This window comes from Rhinolophus sinicus, chromosome 17 (genome assembly GCF_057876585.1).
Source record: "Rhinolophus sinicus isolate RSI-liver-muscle chromosome 17, RSI-T2T, whole genome shotgun sequence".
NCBI lineage: Eukaryota > Metazoa > Chordata > Mammalia > Chiroptera > Rhinolophidae > Rhinolophus > Rhinolophus sinicus.
The window spans coordinates 157646499-157673253 of NC_142517.1; the positions used below are offsets into that span (position 1 = coordinate 157646499).

At 39.6% G+C, this 26755-nt stretch overlaps 1 protein-coding gene across 12 annotated transcripts in view; it reads left to right on the top strand.

Annotated features, from left to right (window-relative positions):
- Nucleotides 1-26755, top strand: part of B3GALT1 (beta-1,3-galactosyltransferase 1) — a 524367-nt gene that overhangs the window by 486024 nt on the left and 11588 nt on the right. For 4 of the 12 annotated variants that reach the window (XM_088793707.1, XM_088793706.1, XM_088793714.1 and 1 more), the window contains 2 exons: nt 3179-3305; nt 17906-17950. The gene's annotated coding sequence lies outside the window, so the exon portion shown is untranslated. Of the gene's footprint in view, nt 1-3178; nt 3386-17905; nt 17951-21366; nt 21483-21505; nt 21951-26755 lie in introns of those variants that run through there. The other 8 variants (XM_088793708.1, XM_088793713.1, XM_088793712.1 and 5 more) reach the window with 6 other exon arrangements.

The window sequence follows — 26755 nt, forward strand, 5'->3', positions numbered from 1 at the left end:
TCATATACTAAAATTATGATAAGTTCTCTTCCATTTCCTATGTATTGTTTTTGCCTGAATTGAATGCCTAAGTGATGTTTTTGCAATTGGTACATTGCCAAGATTTAGTGTGGGTATAGAATGTAAAGGGCAAAGCTGAGAAGCATTTCTGTATAATTTGTTTGTCAAATCTTGGGTCTTCCTTCATTGTCTTTTTCTATGGAGTAAAGGATTCAGAAGAAGAAAGAAATTTGAGACATACTGCTTTGTTCAGAATGGTGCCCTTGAGATTTTCTGCTACCTCAGTTAATGGTGAACACTCTCATATAAACTCTCTGAGTTCCTGAAGATACTAATATTTGCAAATCAATTGGCTTAGTTCATCTTCTTAGGAATTAACTTTTTAAAAAGCTGGAATGATTTTAACCCAAATTCTTTGTGTGTCTCCACTAATATATTTAAAATCATCTCCCACCTATGGTATGCATTCTAAATTGGCTCCAGAAATATTTTATGACTTCATTAAACAAAGATACGCTGCTTTTATTATTCTACTTTATTGGTATGAATGACCATGTTTCCAAGTAAAGAAATGGTATTACTTTTAAAATCATTTCAGTTGGCCTTTTTTCAAGTATTTTATCCAGGATGTTGTTCATTGTCAGTACTGACTCCTTTGATAACTGTCACTTAGGCTTTGGCGGTCATGTCACCAAGTTGTATTTTATAGGGATGGGTGTGTTTCCATGGGAGCTTGGTTTCTTCTTTCAGAAAGGCAACAATAAAGATTACTGACAACACAGCAGGGCTAGAAATCCTGGGATTAAAATATATTCTGTGTAGGATAGACACCTTTCCTGAAGAAGTCACAGTAATACAAGACCTAGCGATATAGGATATCATTCCCTCTGTGCAATTAAGAACTTACCATATGGAATGGGCAGAGAGGTGTGCAAATCAATCTTTCCTAACTGGGGGTTTGCTGGTAAACCAGCTCTCCAGAGGTTGAGGAAGAAGAGAGTGACAGAAGCTCTGGTTTCTAGAATTTGTCAATCATTATGTTGTAAACACCCCACACACATGCCTCCAAATTGAAGGTATCATCATGATGTCACCGACTGTGAAGTTGGGGAGAGATGCGCAGTCAGCTCTGTCCGAGCCCATGCAAGCCAACTCTAGCACACACTGGACATCTGCAGGCCCATCCCAGCTCCAGAGTGCCCTAGGGGGTTGCCTCAAGCCTCTGCTGTGACTGCATCACATTTCTGTCTCTCCCTCCCTTTCTTCCTTCTCCCCTCAGAACAGGTGTTGCTCCTGAGAACATGCTCCTAGAAACTTTCTGCATGGGTATCTCAGAGTCTCCCCGGGTCTGTTTCCCTGGGACTCGACTTATGACAAAGAGAAATAGAAAAATAAGTTCATTGTATTGAAACCTAAGGGAATGAAAACCCTCTGTTCTCTCTCCTAAATCTATTAACTAAGAAGATCAACTATCAGCTCTACCTGCTTTCCTAATGAATCTGAGAATTTATCTTGATAAATTAATAAATAGGCAACTCAGTGGTACTTTATTTGGTCTTTATTCAATTCTTTGGTTGCAGACAGACCACACACAAGCCAGATCAAACGTGGCCAGATGCTTACATTTGAGATTCACAGTGCAAATGTATTTATTGTCACAGAGGGTTATTGCAAAACTGGGAATGTTAAAATATTATTACTATCCTATTTGTCCTATTCTGTCACTAAAATATTTCATAGCTAACTGTGGTGTGGAGGTACACAAAATGAATGGATTCCTTAGACATAAATGTCACTGGCAAAATTCCTTTTTCCACATGAAACTAAAAAGAAGATATTAATGAGATGTAATAGAATAATGTACTACAGTAGCTATAATTTTTGGGCCTGGTAAAATTGTAACTTAGATTAAAATATGGGTGACAAATTTTGAGCCTAGGCTATTTCCCCAGAAAAACATGACAATTTATATAGTCAATTTTCAATTATCTGCCCAAGGAGAAATAGCAATAATGGTAATTATCCAAAAGAGTAGATAGTGAAATTCATTTCTATTTGACTTTGAAATATTGTTTTGTATTGTAAAACCAACATTTGAATGTAGACATATTTTATATTCTGGAAAGTTGCAATACCTCTAACTTAAAAACTGACATTACAGTTTCTGATAAGGCACTGGAGAGGTGGGCTAAACAAACGGTTAAGCGGAGAAGACCTAGATTCAAACACTGGGTCCGCTACATACCAGGGTAGCATTAGACAAGAGACTTTATCTCCCAAGTTCATGAGTTTCTCATTACTAAAGTGAAGACAATGACATAAAACAAAGAGGATTGTGGTGATGATTACAGGTAATAAATGTAAGTAAATTAGTGTATAGTAAGCACTCCATAAATGCTGAGACCCAAGGATCAGATAAACTGGAGGCAGCTGGGGTTGGCCAGTCTCAGAGTGGTCATAAGTGAAAGTGAAAGTCTTAAGTGAAAGGGAAGATACTCGTGGCTAGAAACCCCAGCTCTACATGAATTAGCTGAGTGTCTTTGTCCAAGTGGCTTCAGTCCTCTGGACCCTTTTTTATCATTTGGAAATTAAAGATGTTACCCTAGATTTTAGGTAAAAGCTGGCCACCCAAGAGCTAATCCTGACCCGCAGGTTGGCTTTTGCTTTAGTCTCGTTTGAACCTCAGTTTTGATTTGTTTAATTGAACACTAAAAATAAAGAGATTTCACATTAAAATCTGTATTTCTGCCTTCCCTTGAAAATGTGAAGTTGTGGCCTTATCGGGCTTGTTTTTCTCTATCGCATCAATGAAAACCATCAGCTATACCTGAGCTGTGCTGCCCCCTTCAGATGGGACACGTACTCACTAGGGTACCACAGCCCTGCTATTCCTGTTGTCTCACAGCCAGTCCGCTTCCTCATTTACCCTACTTGCCTGGTCTTGTAGGCGTATAGGTTTGCAATCCTAGGACCAGTTCTGACATTCATTTGTTCATTTATTTATTCTCTTTTTCATTTGCTCAACCTTCATTGAGTGTTTACCCACATGTCATTCTATGTATTATACTTGTAGACTAAACATGTCTTTTTTAAAAAATGACAGAACTATCTTTATTTCTCAGAGCCTGATGAATTTCCATTGTTTCTAAAGTTTTCTCTCGTCTTGTTATCCACACAGGATCCCGCAGTTTGCTAAGCAGCAGCTGTTCCTGGCACGAGCGACTCCAAATCTTCTCATCGGATTGAGACTATGATTTGTGCCCTGCACCTATAGTCAGAAGAAAACAGCAGGCTCGGTCCAACAGGTAGGAGAACATACTGTTCAGTTATGTGGCCCGTCATGCTGGAAAAATAACAGCAGTCCTATAAAATCGGAAATCAACATGTAAGTACTAATGAGTAGAGAGAATAGGTTTTTTGTTTTTTTTTTTTTTTTTTTGCTTTTATTAATGTTTGCCTGCTATAGTACGTAAAATACTTGTCATAAATGTCTTTTCCTGAATGATACAGGAGAAAAAAAGATGATAGCTAAAAAAAAAAGTCCTTTTTTAAACAGTCATACTTACAAGTATCTATGAAACCTTTGACTTATTTTAGTGGTGGCCTCTTTTAAGAAGAAATATTAGAGAACTAAAGAACTGCCTTAGGTGACCTGAGATGATGCCTATTTAAAAATCCATTTCTCTAAGGCCATAGCTAATTGATTCTTGAAACTTCTTTGCTGAAATAACCTGTCCCACAGGCAGTTGTACTTCAATTATTTCTTATTTCCCTTGAAAATAATAGTATTTCATCTAGAAAATGTTGGTATAGTTATAAAGAAGTGTCAACAGTAACAATTAATCATGAAAATGTTTTTTTCCATGAAAATGTTTTTATTGCAAGTGATACAAAGCAAGCCAAATACCCAGAATATTCTTTTCTACACTTACTTTTTGCCCTACATTGAGTGCTATGTTTATGAAAATGATTGCAGCCTTCCTGCTGTGTGACTCAGGGAAAGGAAGCACCACACCAGTGAGGAGAGACTTGAATCATACTTTTATCTTTCCCACCATCAGCTCTGTGATTTGTGCCAACAACTTAATCTCTTTAAACTGAAGTTTTTTGCCCATAAAAAGGACAGTTATTTCAGAGTACCTTCTAATTAGCCGGCTCAGTCTGACAATGAAGTACATCTGTTACTGGAGAGCGAGCGGGTAGCTCGGAGCTGTTTCCCTGCAAGCTAATTTGCTAAGAGTAAATTCAACAAAATGCCAATTCACCAAGTTTCTTTCTTCTTTTCATTTATTACAAAGTGTACAGTGATTTGCATTGAGTATGTTGGTTTTCACCACCTTAGAAGATTTCTGTGAGGTTTGAGTTACTAGTTTTCCAGTTTGCTTCCTAACAGCATGTGAAGGAATGCCCAGTTTGCCTTGGCCTTAGCCTCTGTCATTGTGTAGAGAGAGATGATAAGGGGTGATGGAGAGTGGTGAGCATGCAGCCAGAAAGGACTGACACTCAGAGACATGAGGTCATTGCTGTAAGGGTCTCCCAATTCAAGACAAATATATTCCGTGTTTAAACATATTAAGCAGATTGACCATTTTTGAGAACTATTTCATAGAATTAGCCTACTGACATGGTTCTTCCTCGTAGAGGATCATATAGTCCAACAGTGGAAACTGACCGAAAACCAAACAGAAAATAAATAGATAATGCAATTACACAGTATGATAGGCACTATGAAAAAATATGAAAGGGTGCTCAGGCAGTGACGAGCTAGAACCTGCTTTATAGAGGGTGATCAGGGGAGGTGTGAGAGTCAAGAGAGCCTCCCTATTCCCTTCCTTTTCCAGGCATGCGATAGGGTTGCATTGCCTTGGTCTCCCTGGGATTTAAGGGGCCATGGGATTTGGTCTGGCCAATGAGTTATGCTTAGAAACAACAGGTGTCACTTTCATGCTGGAGCATTTCGTTGTTGTTGCTCTAGCTCCCTTACCCTGTGGCATTCTGACTGGAGGTGTGGTCCAAGATGTGGTTGCTCCCATACCCTGGAACTTGCGTGACTTCAAAGAACAGAGACCCACGCCCCCTCAGCCAGTCCACTCTGGGCATGTAGCATGAGCAAACAACAAACGTTTATGGTCTTAAGCCACTGAGATACGGAAGCTATTTGTTAATGCAGCTTAACGGAGACAATCGTGACTATTACAAGAGGCATCTCTGAAGAGGCAGAAGGATGATTTATAGAGGCTTTAAGACAAGAGGCTTTGAGCTTGGCTAGTTCACAGAACAGAAAGAAGGCCAATACAGCTGGATCATAGTAAATCAGGGAAAAGTAGCAAATAATCTTTATTTGCTTCTACTCTCTCAATTTATTCCTGTTCGGGCTCCCAGGCTGTTCTGATGTTTATATTCCTGTCAATGCTTTAAGATAGATTAAGTAGCTTGACTCTAAATGCCTTTGATTTGTTTACACAAGTCAAACTCACATATTTTATCTCTTGCCTCTGTATTATCATCTTTTTTTTTAACCAAGAACTTTGCATGTGGGCTACTGATATGATAATGCAATCCTAATGCCTTCTCAAGGAGCTGCGGGCCTCTGTCCTTTCAGTCAATACAGAGATGCACTCCAGTGTATAGGCCATTCATAGCTGAGCTGAGGCTTGGCGTGAGCGCAATTTTGCATTTTGCAATTAAATAATATGTAATATTGTACAATGTTTAAGCTCTCAGCTTTTCATGTCAATTTGTATTATTCTGGTGAAAGAATCTAGAGAAAAGCCCAAACTTTTATGGGATTCATCATGGCCCTTTTAATGTACACGTAGGAGAATTTGTCTTTTGCACTGAAGATCTTGTTTGAAAACAAAACAAGAAGCCCCTAGCAAAAAGTAAATTGCATGAGATGCAGTTTATCTTCTTTGGAAGAAATGAAGAGCTGAGTCAGCCTTCCTTGGATTTGACAACTGAAGTATTTCTTTATCCTTGACATCGCTCACATAGAGCCACTGATATTATAACTGCCTTTATTGAAGGTTGGTAGACTTAGAGGAAGTACATCCATCTGATATTACAGTCATTCTTGTACAGTTCTTAAAGTCTTAAGGATTTTTATTGAGGTGAATGAAATCCTGCTTTAAAAAAAAGAAAGTGGGAGAACAGAAGGGAAATGGAGCTAAAATTTAAAAATGGGTTTTTAATATAGTACAGGCTCAGTGCTAAGTGCTTTCATATGTATTACTATCCCCATACAGTGGAGGAAGCAGTTCAGAGAGGTTATGGTCACCCAGCCAATAAGCGGCAAACCAAGGAAGGGACAGAGGTCTTCTACCCCGACAGACCCTGCTCTTTCCTCGATCCCACTTAGACTCGAGTGTATGTTTCCCTATACCAGCACCACAGTCAAATTCAAAATGGACAACCCCTACATTTCTAAAATCTCCAGAGTTATCCTCCAAAAGAGAAATACTAGATCACTCTTGATATATTACATATCTAGATTCAGAAGAGCCTCTAAACAGGGCTGGTTTTAAATTATGCTCTGCTAATTGTATACCTTCCCTTTGTTTGGCCTTTTCCTGTATAATTAGCATAGTCTTGAAAATAGAAGTTTTCCATGACCTTAAAATTGTTACACAGAACACCCTCTAATTATTTCATATCTTCACATTAGGGATTAAGATACTCATGGTGGAGGGGGTAATTCTGTTTGTTATTTAATTACTTATAGGAGGAATTCAGGAAAACCAGGAAAAAGAGATCATTAAAATAATTTCATCTTTATACAATGCTATGTACACATAGGCCAAGGCACAAGCATACATTTTTTTCACACCCTTACTTGCTCCTGACTTCAGACCTCACCCTTTTGTCACTGGTCTCAGTTACAAGAGGATCTCCATCAAGGACTTACCTATCCTTTAAGATGGCACTAAAAATACCCTCCTCCAAGGACCTTTCTAGATGCCCACTGTTAAAATTCAGCTCCATCTTCCCATATTCCAGGGCACTTTGAACTAATCTTATAACATCTCTCCACTTTATAGTATAGGGATGGGAGGGTGGGACCAAGATGGCTAGTGACTCACTCACTCAAATATGTTTTCTCTCTTTTCTTCCTGGGCATATAACTAGACAGCATTTCCTTGCCTTCCTTAGAGTTGGCTGTGAACACATGATGAAATTCTAGCAATGGGATATGAGTGGAAGTGACATGCTTCTTTTGGGGGCCAGGATTTTTAGGAAGTGGGTGTGCCTTCTCCCTGCTGCTGTCTGGGTGAGAGAACCCTGAGGCCCTCAGGCACAGAGGGAGCCTGGGCTCCTGGATCACGAGGTAGAAAGCTGTCTGGCCACGCAGGAACACCCCCATTAGGTTATTACTCAAATAAGAAATAATCAACTATGTTGTTAAGCTGAAAAAGTTAGGGTTTGTTTGTTACAGCTGCTAGCGTGGACTCACCTAACTCAGCATGCACATGTTTGTAAGGGTGTGTCTGTGTGTGTGATTCCCTGTGTTTTAGAAACCTCCAAAGAACTGGTACCAAAAAAAAAAAAGAAAGAAACATCCTTTGCTGTGAGCAAAATTAAACTAAATTGCTGCCTCATTTGGAAATGAAGCAGATGGTCATCAACACGAAGAGTAGAAGGTACTCTAAAACATCTCTAGTATTGGGAATGCCACTTTCTCATTTGCAAGCAGCTGTCTAGAATTTGTAAATAATCTCACAGGCGACTAATTTAAGAGTAGAGAATAAAAGGGCTGCCCAGTTAGTTTTAATATTAAATCGCGTCCTGATTCGTTACTCACTCAAAATTGATCATTCTTTCAATCAACAAGTAGGTATTGAACACATTCTAAGTGCCAGACGGTCCCCTAACAACGCTGATCACTAACAGACCTGACCCCAGCTCACTCCAAGTACACGTTCCAGTGGGAGAGCCAAATATTCACCACGTCATCCTACTACCAAATAGGCACTCAGCTTCCCACCCAGGTTCTCCGGTTCCTTCTCTGTAAAAGAGAATACTAATAATAATATTACCTACTTCTCGGATTTCGTTGCAGTTTTAGTTAGATAATATTTCAGTATAATGGATGCAAAATATTTAGCATTGTGCTTGATACTTGAACTCGATAAGCACCAATAAATCTTAGCTATTATGATTCATATTAATGTAGATAAATACTATGAGGCTGTATAACAAAGGGATCTGACTAGACTGAGGGAGGGAAGTGTGGAACACAACAGTTTTCCCCTCGAAGTGACTCTTGATAGGAGAGTTGAGAGGTTGGGAATAATTCTGTACATTTTTTAAAAATGAAAACAGTATGTACAAAAGGTCAGTGATATGAGGAAGGATTTTCAAGAAACTGAGTAAAAAGTGAGGTTAGATGGAGTGTGGAGAGGAAGGAGGAAATTGCTGCGGGATGATAGCCTGCAGGACCTTGGGAAGCACCATGTGGTCATGTGAAGAATTCAGCCTTCTTCCCGAGCACAATAGAAAGTCACAGAATGGCTTCCAACAGGTAGTGACGCTGGACGATATAATCAGCTTTAGTTTTTAGAAAAGAGTACTGTGACTGGAGTGTGTGAAGAAAAAAGATTAAAGGAGAAACAGAATGGGCCGCTAGCTAGCTCCACTTGAAAAGTTACCATAGGAGTCAAGATAAGACATACCCACAGGTTGAGTAAGGCGGTGGTAGTGGAGATAGAGAGAAGTAAAAAGGTACGAGAAATTCCTGAAGTGACATTGGCAGGACATAGTGATGGATTCAGTAGGGAGGTAAGGGAGCAAGAACTGTTAAGAATGGTTCCTGGTCTTTCTGGTAGATACAGGTCCATTTTACAAAGATAGAGAACCCTGAAAGAGAATCAGAGTTGCAGGATCATGAATTTACTTTGTACATGCTACAGTCAGGTGCCCCACAGATACCCAAGAACGCATTCTAATTATATGGTTGGATATGTAGGTCTGGAGCGCCATAGATGCATCTGAGTTAGAAGAGTCATTGGCATATAGATAATACTTGAGGCCATGAACAGGAAAAATTTGCTTATAAAACAAGCAAAACTTTGAGAAAAAAAGGCCAAGCTCCAAACCTTGAGGTACATGTTAGCAAAGGAGACTAGTAGTCAGGGTTCTCAAGACAAACAGGACCAGTAGGATGTATGTATAAGAAGAGTTTTATTTTAAGAAATGGCTCACATAGTTGTGGAGGCCTGGCAAGTCCCAAAGCTGATAGGGGAGGATGGCAGGCTGGAAACTGAGGAATTGCAGCTGGAGTCCAAAGGCAGTTTGCTGGAGAATTCACTCTTGCTCAGGGAAGATCAGTCTTTTGTTCTATTCAGGACTTAAATCTATTTGGATGAGACCCACCCTCATTATGGATAGCAAAGTGCTTTACTCCAAGTCCATTGATTTAAATGTAAATCTCATCTAAACAGATCCTCACAGAAACATCCAGAATAATGTTTGACCAAATATCTGGGCACTCTGGCCCAGCCATGTTGACCCATAAAATTAACCATCAGAAAGACATAAAAGGAAAATCAGAAACAATGACTGTTTTCCAGGCACTGTACTAGGTGATGGGAATACAATCTATATCATGGTTTACAGTGTGAGCCTGGGAGTCAGACAGCTTGGGTTTGAATCCTAATTTGGCATTTCATTGTCCTCTCTGTGACCTTAGGCAGACTGTTCAATGACTCCATGCCTCATCTTTAAAATGGTCATAGACTCACCTATCTTTGAAGGTTGTACAACAAAATTAGTTAATAATCGTAAAGGGCTTAGAAAACTAACTGAACATAGTACGCGCACATAAATGTTCTCCCTTATTTGTAAGACAGAGACAGTCTTTTTTGTCATGGAGTTACAGTATACTGAAAGCATCGCAAGCAGACAGCCGTGACAAGGAAGGCAAAGACAACAGAAGTCCCCAAGCTCATTGCAGATGAGGCCTGAGCTATACAGGAAGCAGACAGCTGTCTACCTGCAGTGATTTTGGGAATTCTGAAACTTGCCCATCCTCTTCCTCCATTCAAAGATACATGCCATGTGAACAGTTTGTGACACTTGTGAAACAAAAGGCTCCTTCCCTCTTTTCTGATAAGCCTTAAAGGACTCCCTGGTGAAATACAAATGTAACCTAATAGACTACCAGTATCAGCCTCCACTGCTTGTGTGAATTCCTTTTCAGATAAACGATTCAGTTCTGATGGAACAAGACCCTCCTCCGGTTGAAATAGAATGCAAGACCAAGGAGGCTGCTGGTAGCTAAGAAGTAGTTGGGGGAGACAGGAAGATGGGAAGGAAAGAGGAGGCATGAACAAGGAATGTGCTAAGGAAAGCCAGAGGACAGCAGGGACCCTCCTGTTACCCATCCCTGGGTTTCCCCTAGTGACCACTCTCTTCCATGCCTCACAGCCACTCATGCCTGGGGCCCCTTGAAATAGTTTTCCATATCTTTTATCTCTTTGTTTTAAATAAGCATTAATTTTACGGTTTTGTTTTTATTATTTTCCCTACTATGGGCCAAAGTAATTTGTCTAGAAATAAGCTCAATGGAAGAAAGCCCTCTTACTAATCCCATGTTATAATATTCAGAGTACACCATGAATAATTGTCTCCCTTATCATATCCCTTTCATTTTCACTTCTGTAAAGGGATCTACCCTTTTTCTCTGCCCAGGGTAGTTGTTCAGAAAGTTCACCACCCTTCGCTCCAGCCCTGGTAGCAACTGGAGAATTTGACATTGTGCATTGGCTTCTCCATCTTTGCCCTGGGCTTGGGTAGGGGGCCCTGTGCACTAGCACTTGGATTCACTCCCTAATCTCTTTAGAATTTGCTAAGGTGTTTGATGAACTAGCCAGCATGTAATCCAGTATCCACTGAGAGGTTGGTGTGTTATTTTATTTACTTTTTAAATGAGACACTGATCAAAATCTTGGACCATGACGTATTCAGAGCTAATTTTGAAATGTTTTCTCTCTGATTTTTTTCTTTTTCAGTCTTGCAAACTGAGGCATTAATTTAGGAATCATTTATTTTTATTTAGATAGAAATTGGGGCCATGCAATTTTCTGCCACTTGGGCGTTTCTTGACATTCTTCAGCTGAGCAAAGTAGTAAGCCCCATCTGTATTTGGTTCCTACATTCCTCAAGTGGCCTTGGTCACATCGCTGGGAATGGGTTCTCACTTGATACTCTACCATTCTGCCCTACAGGGCTCACAGATGCTCCTCTCCTGCCTGAAAACCAGCACCTGGAAAGATTTCCCCTCAGATTTCCAGAGCCCCCAGGAAAAGAAACTGACAGGAAGGTCAGGAGCCAGTGTCCTTTGGTCTCTGAGGGACCTCTTCCAGGGTAACTCCCCAAGCAGCTGAGCCACGGCTGAGGAAGAGGAGAGACAAGAGATATTGGGGTAGACTCAAGCCCCTACACGCTAGCTCAGGGGCCTATAGCCTCTCTGTGCCCCTACAGAGGTCTCTGAGTCCCATACCCTCAAAAGAAATTAATTAGGAGACACCCTGTCAGGAGTAGGGAGAAGGGAAGGGAATGAGGTTCAAAGAAGGTATGCAGGTAGCACACATGAATTGATCAATAAAATGCATAGTTTTACACTGTGGTCTGCCAAGTGTCCTCTATACCAAAACAATCGGGCTTCATGTCAAAGGAGTAACGCCAGGCCTCAAGAATATAGATGTGACAAAACATACAAAGGCCAGGACTCAGACACCAACACAAATTGTGCATCTTCCCCGTGACAGGTGCCTCACAGGTCATCTCATTTGTCGCTAAAAACAGCCCTGCGACTAGGTGTTTACATATTCACCTGACAATTGAGAAAATGAGGCTCCAAAGAGTGATGTACCCAGAACAAGACAGGTGCCCGTTGCAGTAAGCAGGATATAGGATGGTCCAGTTAGACACAAAGAAAAAAAAACCAAAACATACTTGCTTCTGCTCCTAAGGGTTGGGCAAACAGTCAGTTGGGAACCTGAGGCGATTCCAAGCCACTCTGTTACTGGCCACAGGTCCTCTCTCTTCTCCTGATAGGGACCTGGGTTGGCCTTGGCTGGCACCTGGGCGAGACTGAATGAGCAAGACGAAGCCAAGCAGCTCCCACCATGGGCAGCGGAGGGTGGAGGAGCCAGGAGCCAGGCACGTTCTCTGCAAATAACACTCACCCAACCTTTCTCTGGCCATGGACACAGTGGTTCCCTTTCATTGCATGGCTGCTGCCCAGGAGTTTGCTTTACTGATTCTGTTCGTTTATGGTCCGGCATGCTCTCTAACCGAAGTCTTTCTCCAGCTGTGCCTCAGCCACTAAAACAGGCTGGAGTGGAAACCAGAACGTCATACAATTCCTAGCTTAAAAGAAGAAAAAGAAGAGAGAAGTCCCCAAGGGCAAGAATTGGGTTTTGTACTGGCCACTGCACAGTGCCCTGTCCTGGGACTTTGTGCCAGGTGTTCTCGGTGGATTTCATTAAGCCCTGGAAAGACAGCACAGAGGGATGTTTAAGCACAGTAAGGACTTTTCCAGGCAGCAAACCTGTCACAAGCCAGAGAAGTTGGTCCCTCCCCTGCCCATCTGGGGTACTTTGTTTTTAGCTCTCTAACAGCATTTATGATTAAGGAAAGGCTTATTTCCAAGTTGCCTCAACAAATATTTATTCAGCTGTGTGCAAGCCCCTATGCTTTCTCACCAGGCTGTGACATGTCTAATGCACCTTTGACTCCCTGGCACCCAGCCCAGAGCCAGAAAGTAGTGGATGCTCTATAGATATTGGTCAAAAGAATTAGCATAAACCATATAGTTCTGGGATTCGAAAAATGCCCTATAATAAGAAATGGTCAACAAATCCTCCTTCACCAGTAAAGTCTACCTGCCATCCCACAAATGGCTTCACATATCTTTCCTAATAGCACAAATTATCCCTCGGACCCTAGTGAAATAAATCTAGCATATGGTGAACTGCCTTATGAATTACTGAACACCACTCTGTTGGAAAATGTTCTATGGGTATTTGAAACACCAGAAATATGATAGGCAGGTGTCATAGAGTTGATGAGTAATCTACCATCATGGTGCCTGATATTTTTCCTGCCTTAGTCCACATAAGATATGAATTTCTCATGGGTCACAGACTCCAAAAGGGTTAGCTAACTCAAGTCCCTTTCTTTGTCTCTCAAGAAAAGAAAATCAGAAGGCAAGGGAGTAAAATCAATGTTTTTACAAAGATAAACATGAATCTGCTCTAATTAAAATAGTAACCCAATAGTGGACAGCCTTTATTGAGTGATCACTATGTGCTAAACTCTGCCATCCGCTTTGCATATGTGATCCCATGGGAGCTAGGAACAACCCGGTGCGGTTGGTTCTCTAGTATCTCCGTTATGCAGATTAGGAAAAAAGAGCCCGGAGGTTACAGAACATTTCCAAGACTAATACAAGTGTAGGACTGGAGTCTAGGTCTTTACATTTATACTCTCCTGTTTCCAAAATCATCATACTCAAATGTCAGTGCTTGGTGACTATTGTTATATATTTCCTGACAATCCTCACAACTGACTGCCACAATCTGTATGTTATAACATAGAGAGCCAAGAAAACAGTGCTGCCTCTATCAAAATTAGATATTACTCCGTGGTTTGAACCCAATTCTCCTACATTTATTTGAATCACTTTGGATTTTAAAAAGCAATAAGGTAATAACCATCTTTTTTTGAGTGTCTATTATGTTCCACATACTATGTCAGACATTTTACAAAAATTATTCCTGATATATTAATTACTATTGTTAATTATTTCTAACATATTAATTCATTATGCTAATATATTTCTAATATAATATCGTAGATTACAAACTGTTATATATAAAGTTGGAACAGAACAGAAAAGCCAAGTGTTGCCCCACTTATTAGTTTTATTTTTAGGCTCCAGGGGCCTCTAATTTCCCCTTCCCCCATTCTTTGCAAGTCTCATTTGATGCCTTTCCTCCTCCTTTGTGGGTTTTCTTCTCCACGGGCCTCACCTTCACCTCTCCCCTCAGCTGAGACTGATGCATGGGCTAACTGACCAATGGACCCTGATGAGAGTCTAGGAGAACAGTCCTAAGCCACAGGAGGAAGGTGAGAGAACAGAACAGAAAATGTTAGAAAGAGAAGCGTAGGAGGGTAAATGTTCCAAAGAGGAATACAAATCCCAAATAGGATAAAGGAGAAATGCGAGTGGGGTGAGAAGTGAGCAAGGAGGTAACACAGTGGGGCAGCCGGTGCTTTCAGTTGAGAGAACGGAAGAGAAGAAGGGGCTACCAACTACCACAGAGTCTTTAGGGAGGAAAGGGAAAGAAATCTAGAGAGCACTGCTGATTTTTTACAAAGAAAGAGAGCCACACAGAAAGAGAAAAGGCAGCTTTTGCTAGCCAAGCTCTGACATTTGTGTGGGAGTCCAGTCCTATTGACGGACAGCCAGATCTTTTCTCTTTCTCTTGTCCTCACCAATTGCCACCAGGGAAATGCCTTCGAGGACTAAGCAAAAGTGAATTCTCTCAAGCCCTTGCCACTTGAGCAGACTTTGGAATGACAAGCCTCAATGAAACCAGGCCTTTTTCACAGACTTTGGAAGCAGGGGTCAGCAGGCTGTTGGGCAAACATACTATTGTCCAGATTTGAATGAGGAGAGACATTGAGCTGGAATGGGGTAGAGTAGGGATCATTTCATGCTAAAAATAATAATAGTAATAATAGTCATAATGATGATAATGATTGTGGGGATAGAGTCAGGAGTGCAGTTTCCAGGCTCTCGGCCTCACGTGGCAAGGTACTGGCTCAGGTAGTAAATGGCCATCAACTGTCATTGGATGGCCATCAGCTGTGGCTAGTTGGCCGTCAGCTATAACCAGTGAGCCACTGGGCACTAATATAACTGCTGTGGCTACGCTAGCAGCAAATGGGGGCTAGCAAGAAGATGGTGGCTGAGCTAGCAAGAAGATGGTGGCTGAGCTAGCAAGAGCGGATTGCAGTTAGCAAAAGAGATTGGTTGGCAGAGACAAGTGGATGGCAGGTTGCAGATCGTGTGGCTCCCGCCTCCTGTGTCTCCAACCCAGCCGCCAGCGAGACTATAGTGGTATGACTCCCCTATCTATGGCTCCGTGGGTGTTTCTTTTTGGCCTCACCATATCCTGCATTTTTATGTGGGGAGCAGGACTAGAGACCCTGCATGCCACCCCGCATGACAATGATGATATCAGAAAGGAAAATCAAGGACATATGCAAGTTTTTCCCAGCCATCAGCAAAATGCTATCAAGATTCCAACTGAGGAGTTTGTAAATTCTTTTATTTCATACTTGCTCATAATTTAAAACCATCAATTTCAATATGAGCACATTGTTCTACGTGTTTGAAGATGTTACCAGTGGTGATTATCCTGGCTGTGTACGAATTTAGTTTAAAAACTGGTGCGTGTCTGGCAATCTCCCATGTTGCACAAAGAATGGATTTCAAACTGCACCTTTTTGAAAATATATAACAACAAAACCAAGAGTTTGATGTAAAAATAAACAAGCACTTCTTAACCTGTGTTTTCACAAACAACTGATTCAATCACTTTGATTTTAAACTAACAAATCAAAAGGTCAATCAATTTGTTTTAAAACACACACAGTCTAATTGATTTGTTGACTGAACTGACTGTTTGAAGAAGCAGCGTGGTGTGAACTGGGGAGCCAGGCAGCCTGGGCTCTGGTTTGGGCTCCACCATACACCCCCTGGAGAACCTGGGTGTCACGCGGGGTGGCCTGCGGGGTCTCAGCTCCCGCTCCCCACATAAGAACGCAGGATATGGTGAGGCCAAAAAGGAACACCCACGGAGCCATAGGTAGGGGAGTCATACCACTATCGTCTCACTGGAGGCTGGATTCACACGACGTGCGACCTGCTGTCTGCTTTTCTGCCAACCGACCGACTCCCCTGGACTTCCTCTCGACTCCACTCCCCAACGCAGCCACGGCAGTTATATTAGTGGCCAATGGCTCAAGGGTTACAGCTGCTGGCCACCTACTACACGAGCCAGCACCTTTCCACATGAGGCCGAGAGCCTGGAAACTGCTCTCTGGGGCTCTGTCCCCACACTGGGTGACCTCTGAAACTCAGGACATGCAAACCTACATCCTGGATTCCAATGATTATCAAGTGAGATAATATAGGTAGAAATAAGTTTGTACACTTATCTCTACAAAATTCAGTTATACTGACAACTGTCACATAACCCCAAAGCCAAGGATTCGTCAACCCTTTGAAATGCTGACACTATATTTGCTATACTTCCTCATAGGAACTTTTCCATGTTTGACATCTGTCCCTCTCCTATCTGAATCATACTTCCTGATAGTTTTCAACAGTGCCCTCTCTTCTCAATTTAATCCAGCACCACTGAAGATAATAAGCCCAACTACTGCTATAGTTAATAGAAATTCTCCCTTAAATGAGGTGCATCTGCTGTGACATCTGTTTAAAACCCATGGAGAGGATTCAATGTTCACAGGCAAATGGAGTAATTACTATGTAATTACACTATAAATCGTGCAGTCATTGATTTGCTCTCAAAATTCATATCTTTTGGACATACTAAATACGAAAACCACCTGGGTTCTTCCAAAATGTGTGGGTATGTTCTTAAAATGGTCAATATAAAGACTTGGGCTAAACACCTGTGGCCCCAAAAATTAGAGTATTATCTCCAGAGTGGGAAGAAATAAAAGTGTGGATATTAACCGAGAAAGAAAGGGGAGGGATATTTTGAAGGTGGATTATCTAAGTGCTTTCTTGGTCACTTCATAAAACCTGTGAAATTGCTAACCCACACTGGCAGGAGAAAACAAAGGAAGAAGGGAGATCAGAGATGTAGGATTTCACCTGTCCCAAAAAAGAGCCCGTCACTAGTGATAGCTATTTGGACACTGGGAAACTGTGCCATATGTAGAAAATAGAGGAATTAATGATTCAAAAAATAGTATCTAATAGTACTTTATTTCCACCCACATTTACCGCAGTAAAAACTGAGATGCCTAATACTTTGCTAAATGGTTACAAAACATAGTTCTACGGTGCTTTCTCTAAATCCATTTTCAAAAGCCAATCAATAAATATTTTTTAACCACATATTATGTTGAGTATATAATGCATACATGGCTAGATATTTGGAGCTGCACAAGAATATAAACATAGAAGGCAGCAGCATGGGTTAGTGGAAGGAAGGCTAACTTTGATCCTGGCTGGCTGGAGTTTGGTTCCTAGCTCTCTTGAATGGCTGTTGGATTGAGCCAATAAACCTGCTGATGTTCAACCATTTTTAAGCTACATAAAAATGGCATTTTCATGTGGTTCAATGAAAAGGAACTGGAAACGTTTCTTAATACTCTGGGCCTCAGTTGCCTCATTGCTAAAGAGAAGGATGATTATTTGAGGATTAGAGAAAATGTTTATAAAATGTTTGTGATAAATGTTTATATAAATGTTTAGAAAGTGTTTATGGTAGAAGGGATATAGAAACCGCCCACCTTTGGTCCTCCCAGAGAAGGTACTAAATACCAGTACAGATGGGAATGGGGACCAAGGTTAGACAATGTCACAAAAGTCAAAGTTGTGGGAGTCTCCCTTCTGATCACTGTATTTTTAAAAATACACGTTTCACTTACTATTTAATGTTAGGAATTTTATTAAAATGAGAGGACCCATTTGTTAAAACAAAGACATCTATTTGATGCTGCACAAATATGCAAACAGATATATGTCCAGCCTCTAAAACCAAAATTCTATGCCAAACACCCACCTTCAACAAACAGCCTATTAAAATGAGTGAGTCTGCAATTACGTTAGCATCAAATTGTTTTTATGTTTTTACAGCACATCGCTTTCTGAACATAAATGTTTCTCCACCATCTTCAAAAGGTAAGTCCTATTTAGGGTTGAGATGCACTTTTTAAAAAATAAAGTAAAAAAAAAAATGTACCCCAAATCAGCTAGTCACATTTCCATCAGTTCCTGTCCTTTGGGAGAGGAGCAGCTACACTCAACAGCATCAGAGATAGCAACAGGGGAAGAGCCAGCACCATTAGTCAGTTTGCTAGGTGGAGACAAGAAGCAAGTCCAGTGGGGCAGAAAGGTCCCTGCCTCTGTGGAGTTGATGGAGAGAAGGAATGCAACTGGGTCCTTAAGGGGCAGACAGAGGAGCCAGGCATAATTTCACCTCCCCTCACTAAATGTGCCTGTCTTTTAGAGATGAATCAACACTTTAGATTACACATTATGCAAATGACAGTGGCAGCTTGGCACCTAATGCAGTCTCCTGCCAGAATTTAGATTCCCTCCCACTGTTGTCTGTGAAAAGTGAAAATAAGCTGTCCCTCTTTGCTTCCTTGGCTTCTTGTCCTTGAAATATACTGCCTCCAAGCCCGCAGCTCAGAGATTAAGCTATATGGCAGATGGCCATGTCTCCTTGCAGAGGTTGTGAGCTCAAAAGTCCCACCCTAGGAAATAAACTTAACAAATACAAAAGTAGAGGCACCCATGACTGTTGCAGATTTTACTGTGAGGATCTCAAGGAAATTCAATTCCTTAAATGAAGCTCAGAAAGATCCTGAAGATGCTCCATGCTAATGAGCCAAATAGAAACCATTTCCCAAAGGAAGCTATTTCCTGATTCACTCATTGAAAAGTGATACTGGGCAACATTGGAACAACTATGTGTGGTATAAACTCATCTTCTCTCCCACCATCGAAATGGGCATGTCTTAATCTGGGGAAAGGAAAGCTAAAACTTACTGATCTGTGCTCATGTAAGTACTATAAAAGGGAATTGATTTCACTCCCACCAAGTCCCAAGGTAAACTGGAAGATATGTGCTGAAATGATAAGAAAATAGCTAGTCTATACGTGAAAAATGACACCTTTAAGTGAACATGATTAGATCCTAGTACAAATTCCCCCGGGAAATTCTGGAAACTCTCTTCTTATAGTTCCTACAATACGCCCATATCTAAGATGTTGTGATTTATCTCTGGAGTAGATGATTGTCTTCAATCATCTCTTAAGATCACTTTCCACATTGAAATTTTGATTGTAAGGATAAAATCAGAGTTTTTAACAAAAGCAAGCTCAATCTTGGACTTGTATATCAGTGAAGAATCAAACTCTATTGTAGATTACTATCTAAAAAGACAACTTTCCTGAATAAAATAGGGTCTCCTTTCCAAAAAGATTCTGACATAGATTAGAATTCAAAAATAAAGAGAATCAGGTCAGGGCAGGGACGGTTTTGTGAGTCATAGGACCTTTATATCTACTCAGACTAAAAGGAGCCTCCATTTGGTGTCATGAAAACCTAGTGCATGTAACTGGCTTCTGTATGAACACTTGTGCCCACAATAGAAAACTTAAGCTTGAAGTCAATAAATAGATTGGCATCCAAATGGAGGTTAGATTTTTCTTTATAAAAAGTCAGCCCTGTCTGAATAATGGTCTTCTTCGTGTGCCTCCTCTGGGCATAATGTGGGAAGATGAACGACCAGTTTACTCATACTGGCTTGTCTGTCCTGAAAGGCAGCGTGGTCTCTTTTCCAGAAAATAACAAGCCTCTTAGTAGAATCCGAGACCCAAGTTCTAGCTTTAGATTCCACTGGTTCTTCTACTTTGGTTACACATGATTAATCTCTCTAGAGACTTTCTCCCTATAAACTGTAGTAATGAAGTTTCTAAACTAATCATGCCTATAAACATACTGAAATCCTATTAATGCCAGCTAAGAAACTCTGTCACTGCCTTACCTACTGCCATTCACTTCACTAAGAATGAAAACTTGATAAACAAACCTATGTGATACTCCGAACCTCCTTGAACAGCTTTTTTTTAAAAAAAAGCTACTCCAGAGCAATCTCCTCCATCCATTGTTACAAAACAATATGCATCAAGTCAAAGTTTTCACCCTCAAGACAAAAAAGTTGACTTTTGTGGTTCATTCACATATAACATTTGATCATTGCGAGCCACTCCATCTGAATGGAGGCCAAATATTTGAGATAGTGCCGTTCTATGCCTTTAGGGAAAGAAAGACAATGGGATTAAATCTCCAATTTGGCAAATTCCCCAGACACACTGAGATGATATGAATACACTTTCACATTCTCCAATTAGCAAACCTGGCTACAGCGGCCTTGCCATACTTGCCTGAGCACCTTCTGCAAAATGTACAAATGAAACATAGCAGCCGTCTAATGAGGACCAAAGGTCCCCTTCAGACTCCCCCTTTTCCTAATGGGGTGAAAAAGAACACCAGGCTGCTTTTTAGCCAGTAGCCACTGAAGCCACATTCCTAATTAGGCAAGTAAAATGCCCCAGACAGATGCAAGAAATCCTTATCGTTACAGTGAGTACAAATTTTGAGATTCTGTATTTGCTGCTAAGAGAATATCTCAGGGAGAAGGGAAAATATGTAAACTGTGGGAAATAAGGATGAAAGGCTAATATAGTTAAGTAATTTTCCCTACCATTACCATAATGTGTTTCCTTTAAAATATAATTCCTTTTTTTTTTTTTTGCTTGTTTTTGCTTAATTAAACACCAGAAACTATTACTTTTTTAAAACTATTGAATAGAATATGGTTTGGTGTTAAATGTTAAATTGGAAAAGGAACAAATCCAAGTGAATTAAAATTTATTCCCTGAACTAGGCTATATAAAGGTACATAGTATTACAATAGCTACTTTGTACAGAGAATAATAGGGACTTGTTTTAGTACATCTTCTTTAAGACAATAAAAGCAAATGGTCAAAACAAAACAAAAACACTCGAGGTCTCTCCAGTGCTTTCAATTTAAGCTGGAGTTGAAAGCCCTAGAAGGAAGCAGCAACCGCATTTTAGTAACCCAGGCTGATGCCGGACAAGTGAAAGTCTACTGCCCGTGCCACGTCACTCCAGCAAGTGTTCCCTACATCACTCTACACTGAGCAATCGATCTTCACAACATCTCATACGTACTTTTATGTCGTGTATTTCATTGCTTACAACACTGTATCGAGTTAAACGGCAGGTGGCTACTCACTAAACTTCATCTCCTTAAAGGACAGCGTGTTATTCATCATTCTACCCCAGGAGCTAGCACAGGGCCTGCGCATAGTAGCGATAGTAATAACATTATTGATAATGCATTGTATTAAAATATTTAAATATTGTTATAGTTTTCCTTAAATATTAAAATGAATAATAATAGTACTTATTAAGCCCTAACATGTGCCAAGACTGCTTTCCTGATATGTCTTTCCTGTTCTTTTCATGACTCTGAAGTAGACACACGTTTTCTGTCTTCCAGCTGAGCAAGTGATTGCCGATCAGTGATACAGCTGGCAGATGACAGAATTTGAACTCAAGTTGCCTGACTACATGATCTGTAGTTTTAACACCTCACAATACTGTCTCCTGGTACAAGTACGTTAACAAAACCTTTTCAGGATTACTGACAAAATCCAAATTCTGGGACTCAAAAAATAAAAGTTTGTAGCTGCAAGTTTTCATAAAAATTTGACTCATAGAGATAGTCAAGGTATTTCTAGTCCAGTTTGACTTCCTTTATTTGAAGTATTACTTCAAGGTGCATCACAGTTAGGGACACTGGGATAAAAAGCAATTAACATCTTATCCTCATAAGACAGCGTGCCTGGAGGAGAACTCCATTCAGACCAGGGACATCCAGCCCACCAGGCTCCCTCACAACACACCTGCCCAGATGCCCAGAACTTCTGGGGTGAATCTCCAGATAGGGTTCCTCGGTACTTGGCAGTCAGCTCAAATCAGTACTGAAGTTGGCTCATGAAACAGACTACCAGGATATGCTGATTTCAGCCTCTTACTAGCTGCCCCTGTGGTGCTGAAGGTACTATCTACGGTGTAAATGAGGTGGGCATTCAAGAACAAGCTCTGAGATAAAGTCTTTTTTGAAAAAAGGACTTCAAATAAAACAGGGAACTGTCTCATGCTGCCATCCTAAAGGTCCCCAGATCCCATATTATTTTCATCACCAGTGATAGAAGGTTTGACTTAGTCCTATTCTGTGGATTTGACCCATCAATGGCAGATTTTGATTGCTCGTATTGTTCCTCTGAAATATTAGTGGCCCGGGAATAAGTTGTAGTTACAGGTTGATGAGCCAGGTTGGCAAGTTATGACTGTTAGTACCATGAGTATGATTTCAGGGGCTGCAGGCAGCAGACCGTTGAGACATGTGAAGTTTCTAAGACAAGACTTGATTGGACCAAGAACAGTGTCATCTGTTCTAATATTCACACCACTGGACTCTGAGAATGCCAGCAGAGTAAATTTGGAAAGAATTGGAAGCCCATAAGGCTAAATATCCAACCGTGAAGGGATGATTCCATAAATAAAGTACGGCAGTCACTGAAAACAAAGTAGCAGGAGAGTAGGGAATAGCAGGCAAAGGCGTTGATGATGCTTGCTAAGTGCAAAAAAATTGCATGAAAATGTCCATACAACATGAGCCTATATTTACACATTAAAATATATAAATTGCAAATAGAGAAAAGGGCTACTTCTACTTGTCAACAGTGCTTATATCTGTTTGATAGGATTATGGGTGACTTTTATTTTCTTTATTGCTTATGTTGATCCTCTAAATTTTGTCTTAAGTATGCATTGTAATACTAAAACAAAAGCTTTGTCAAAAGCAAGAAATTCTTGAAATCCCCTGTTAGAAAAAGAGAAGTTAAGAAAATCAAGGGTTATAAGATACCAGACTTACATGAATTTTTGTTTAGATAGATAATTCTAATAGCATTATGTTTACCCCATCAAGTAACCAAAAAAGTGGTGACTGGTCTGCCTTTATTTTTTAGATCACTTTTGAAGAAACAAAAAATGCAATACCAAAAAAGCAGTGATAGTCATTTATAATTCCAAAAGGGAAGTAATGGAGCATTTTAACTGTCCAGTAGGACATGGTATCCCAAATTGTTCCCAAGAAGCTCCTATTAATAACAAAATTCTGTGAGCCATGTTGTATATCTGTCTTGAGATTCTTAAAGGGTCATATTAAATGGGTCATATTAAATACTCTGAGCAGTCCTGCAGTAAACAGATCTGAAGAATTTTGTTTAACCCAGTGTTTCAACCCATTCACATCTTACGACCCAGAGTAATAAGGACATGGATATATAATGAGGATATGGCTGTAGGCAGCACTTTGAAAAACTTCTTTCAGATCACATGAATACATTACTCGTATTGGGCATTCACTTATTTGCTTCACTCTGTGACCCAAGTGGAAGATCAATAATAATCCTGATTTCTGACAGTTTTCCCACACAACCTGCCCTAGAGCTCCCCAGGGACCCAGAGGCATCTATACTTCTCTGTTAGTCTTCTGGGACTGACATATGCGCAGGTAACCCTTGGAACCCATTATTGCTGTTGTGCTTCATGCCTTGAAAATTTTCCAGTTGTTAGAGCATTATTCTTCATCCCATTCCTATTACCCCAAATTGCAAATTATATTCTTAAATCTGGCAATATATTCTCTGTAAAGAATTTCCAAGCCTATTAAAACCAACCTAAATTAGCTCTGAAAATAATTTCCTGGAAGGACAATTTTGGCAGTGAAGTTGAATTGGCTCCAAACTCTTCAATGTGTATACTCTTCTCAGTAGCTTGGGTGTGACTTGAGGTGGAGCACCTTGTTAGGAGATTTTATAGACGAACACAGCACAGTAGCTACTGCAAATAGCTACTGTGGCTATGGTAACACAGGTGAAAAGCACTATTTATATCACTTTATCACTCCTTGGAGATCCAATTTACACATGTTACTGCTGTAACTGGACAAGATGGATGGAATCACAAATGACCCACCACAACAGCAAGCCAGATGATTTATAAAAAATCAGTTCAGAGAGACATTCAGGGAAGAATAATTCAAGGATTTGACAGTTGACAATTTGTGAAAAAATTTTGAAAAATATTCACTCCAGTAAAGGTTCAGATTCTACATTATGTTTCCTGAATTTCTCTCTTACTAGTTCTGAGTGTGTGTTTGTATGTGTGTGTGTTTATTGTCTTCCACAGAAAAGGTATCTTTCATCCAGCAAATTTATTAATCTAGAAACATTATAACAATGTCAAGAGTTCAAGAATGAAATCACAAGCCAAAATTTACTTTGAATGGCACAGTGCAAAAGACCAGGCATGGAAGAAGATACCATACACTCAAACTACGAATCACCTTTCAGTGCATTTTTCCAGCACATTACGTAAATACTTGCTCTAGAATAAAGTCCACTTCTCTATGATATCTTAGCAAAGGGTTCTTGTTGAGGCTACTATTGAATGACAAATTTCTGTTTATGGCTATCTGGAAAACATTTATTCAACAATTATTTTTTCATCAACCGAAGTATTTCTTGCACTGTGCCCTTATGCTTAGGCATAGTGCTAAAGATAGACATAATAATGAGAGTAATAAAATAGTGATAAAGCCATATAAAATCTTTTCCCTTACATAGGTTTCAGTTTATTAAAGAGACACAGTAAAAAGCAGTTGAGGAAACTAGCCTATTGGTTGAAAGGTCTTTCCATATGACACAAAGTAACCATCAACCTAAAATACAGTTATGAAAGTATATTGAAGAAGAAGAAGTGATGGAGGCATGGTTAAAAATAAGATACTCATGAGCAGTGACTCCCTTTGCATTCTTAATTTCAACTACAGTCCACCATTAATCCAACACTCTGCCAAACTGAACAGTTGCCTATTCTCCAAATAAACCAAATAACACCTTTGTTGTTTTTGTAAATGCTTTTGTTACCATTGAATGTCTCTCCCCACAATTAATTTTTCTGCTATTGAGATTTCTTTATTCATTCTTTCAAATTTGAGACCTGAGTCAAATTTTGTCTCTTCCATGAGTCTAGCCCAATCATCCCCATTAAGAATTAATTATTTCAGTGGTAGTACCATACCTCTAATTATTCCTTATTTCTTCCCACATAGATTATAGTTAATGTAGCTATACATACTTTAAAGGTAGGGAATTTGCATTTTCATTTGTATATTTAACATAACGTTTATAAATTTTAATCATGGGATTGTCAAATATAATGAATGAATAAATTCAAAGAAAAGCATAGTGGTCCTTTTCAGATATATATATATATATATATATATATAATCTGGTTTTAATGGTAAACATTGATGAGTCCCTTATTAGTTAAGTGATGGTATGATGATATACATTGTAATGTATTTTGGGTAGGTTCTATTACAACCCTGACAATAAAAACGTGATGAATCTCATATTGTCTTTGTCTTAAACATCTATGAAACCATGGTATAGCCATTTAAGGCTATCTTAGTGTACATAGAATGTTGATTATGGCTATGTAAATGCTACTCACAGGGCTATTTAAATCTGGTGTAATTTTTTTTTCTGCTTTTCTTATTTTAATTAAAGTCTATTGTGGTGACAATTGTTAGTAAAGTTACATAGGGTGCAGGTGTACACTTCTGTAATACATCATCTATTTATCACATTGTGTGTTCACTACCCAGAGTCAGTTCTCCTTCCATCACCATATATTTGATCCCATTTACCCTCATCTACCACCCGTGCACCCCTTTTTTTAATTGAAGTGTAAGACCTTTTACATAGGCATTATAAAATGAAATTGAAACTTCTTATAAAAACAGTACTGGAAATGCCAACCTTTTCTTTTTTCTTTTGAAACTGCCAAGTAAAAAACTGCTTTTGCAATAAATTGTCAGGATGCTCTCACTGATCATCATTCATGAAGTATTTTATAGGTGATCATCTCTGGATTTGTCTTTATTTATTGTATTTATATTAATAATGATAATACTTTTCATTCATATAGCAGTATTCAGTACACAAAGTATTTTCAAATATAGTATCTCATTTGATCCTTACAATGACCCTGCAAAGTATGGCCAGATTTTATCATACTTATTTTATAGATGGGGAAACAAGGCAGAGATGCATTGAGTTCAGAACCAATGACTAAAAATATAGAATTTGAATTCAGGTCTCCCAGTGCCATAAGATTGACTGCCTACAAAATAATTTCGATTGGTGGCATCTGCATAAAATTAGTTTGGGCTATTATGTATTCCAGTACATTGATATTGTATAAGGAGCATTTGAGTTAGAAAAGACAAAAAAAAAATTAAAAGGAAAATAAAAATTGTATATTCTCTTCCATAAGTTAGAAGTTTCTGTATGATATTAATATCATCACTCTTTTAAACATGACCTAAAATAATACCTCTCTGTGATGAGATGTCTAAGAAATATCACCTTAGACTTTGTAAATGTTAAATAGCAAGTACACTAACTAACATCTTTCTGATTTCTAAGAATATCTATTTATATCAGTTCCCCCACCCCCACCCCCAAATAATGGGTCAAATGAATACTGTTTTGGGTATCACACAGCTCATCATTTTTAAATTCTCTCAGCTGCTTATTATATTAGTAGAATGCCTTTCTTCTCATCCTTTTCTACATCTGTAATAAAAATATCCTGGCATTTCCTTTCCCAATGGAGAAACCCTATCCAACCACATTGCCAGGCTCCCAGGCTCTTATGATTAAATAAATGATTGCTCTTCCCATCTTTTAAAGTGTGTCTCGTGTAAGGTAGTCAAGACACAATATCCATCACTGCAAAGGAAGCCA